General features: G+C 39.5%; 1 pseudogene across 1 annotated transcript; it reads left to right on the top strand.

Annotated features, from left to right (window-relative positions):
* Nucleotides 1-185: 185 nt before the first annotated feature.
* LOC104616569 lies at nt 186-1,506 on the top strand (annotated as a pseudogene). Its single transcript, XR_737990.1, has one exon. The product of XR_737990.1 is annotated as an uncharacterized LOC104616569 (transcript).
* The last annotated feature ends 600 nt before the right edge of the window (nt 1,507-2,106 follow it).

The following is a 2,106-nucleotide window of genomic DNA, read 5'->3' as shown; positions in this document are numbered from 1 at the left end:
TAAATATATATGAATATATTTTTTTAAGTTTCCTACACCTTGAGGTTGCATGGTCTGTAAGGTTGGCATGTCTTTATATTGTATACAGATTTTGCACGCCAAACTTGGCAGCTTTGAAAATGAAAAAAAAAAAATTGTGGTTTTGGGGGTTTTTTTGGGTTGGTTTTGTTTTTTGGTTTTTTATTTTCCTCTCGTGGCATTTGCGGAGACTAAAGGTTGGGACGTTGTTGTCACACACACGCGCGCGCAGCCACGCACGCACCCACACAGCTACACACAAAGGAAGGAGAGTGGGAACATTTTTTGCATCTTACTGAACTTAATAAGAAATTGTGCTTTTTATTGTTAAAAAGAGTAAATAAAAAGGACTACTTAAACATTTCTCATTTTAAGAAGAAAAAAAAAAAAGACGTTTATCTAGCACTTGTGACTTACCAATAATAGAGTTTATTGTATTTATGTGGAAACAGTGTTTTTAGGGAAACTACGCAGAACACACAAAGTAAACTGCCTGTGTCATTATTACTATTTTTTTTTCTTCCTTTTAATTTGGGTTGGTATTTTGTTTTGATTTCTCGGCTGGGTGGGGAGGTTGGATGCAATCCTTTGTCAACACACGTGGTCGTTAATTCTAAGGAGATGAATGACGAGGACTTTAAAGAGTTAACTCTTCAGCACAGCTGCGTTAACTTTTTTAAAATTACTTTTACATGATGTATTATTGCTAGGTTTCACTTTAAACAGTCGTGTACTGTGCAACACTGTGGTTTAAAACGAGACTTTACATCAAAAGGAAAACATGTTTCTTCATTGTCATGAAGTTGAGCTCGTTCTCAGCTCATCTTCACTTTGTCTTTGATATTGATGAAAAAGTATCCTATTGAAAGAAAATAAATTAACACTTTTCTGTGCTCCATAGTGGAGGCGCTATTTTCCAATTTATGAGGATGACAAACTTATATATATAATATATATATAAAAGTGGGGGGGAGGGGTTGAAACATTATTCACCCAAGAGCTTATTACAGATATGTAGTATCAAAAAGTTGTAACTATATTATATTCTACTTTATACCTATACATGCTCAGTATGACATCACCATTGGTAGCAGCTACCGGTTTACGCTGTAATTTAGACACAATTTCACTCTTATTGTATGGACCCTACTTTAAGTGATGGTAGCATTCTTCGTGCTTAAATTTTCTGATGGTCCTTTCTTTTACTTGGTGAAGTTGGAATATTTTTCTCATTCTTGTTTTGGGGGTTTTTTCTTTTGTGTTGTTTTTTTTTCTCTTTTATCTTTTTTTTTTTTTTTTTACTGGCCAATGGTGTCTTTCTCTGACAGTACCAACTTGCAATTTCAACTTTATTAGGAGTCCAGTATTTTGTACCACATTATGACAACTTGTTATTCTTGTGGTGTAAATAAAAAGAAAAAGTTAATTATAGTACCACCTTGGTTTCTGTTGCTGATCTTTTCATCTGGTGCCTGCGGTGTGATGTGATACTTCATCTGCTTCAAACAAAACTGTTTCTTGGGTGTCATGGAAGGGTGTCTCGGCGCCGAAGAGGTTTTTTGGGCAAAAGATACCCATGCGTATGTCGGGATGTCCGTGGTAGAAAAATTGCTGGAGCTTCTGCCTGGTTCCCTTGCTGCTCCGAGATGCGTGTTGACAAGTGCCTGCGTGGAGGGATTGTAGAATAATAAAAAAAAAATCACTGAAATTTAATTTCCAGCAAGATGTCCACGAGAGCGGGTGAGTTTCTCCCAAAAGCCGCCAGCGAGTGAAAAACAGAGAAATCAACAGAGGGAAAAACTTGACGTTTTGTGTCGGGCTCTGTGCTGCCTCATGGGGTTGTTAAGCGCTTTACGTCGCTGTAGCCAGAGTGCTTTGAAGATCTGAGGGGAAGCTGGAGATGGACCTGCCTGCTCTCCAGCTGGTTCTGCAGGGAGCAAGACGTGAGTCTCAGAGATCCTGGTTGCCATTTGACATGGTGCCTGTGGCCGCGGGGCTGTGGCACGTCCCCGCTCCGGCAGACGTCCTTCACCTCTAGGGCAAGTCCTGTTTCTGTGCCCGATGATCCGGTTCTGCTCTGCCCGGTTG

This window comes from Phaethon lepturus, unplaced genomic scaffold (assembly GCF_000687285.1).
Source record: "Phaethon lepturus isolate BGI_N335 unplaced genomic scaffold, ASM68728v1 scaffold31622, whole genome shotgun sequence".
NCBI classification, from domain to species: Eukaryota; Metazoa; Chordata; class Aves; order Phaethontiformes; family Phaethontidae; genus Phaethon; species Phaethon lepturus.
This window is presented reverse-complemented; position numbering and strand designations above follow the sequence as displayed.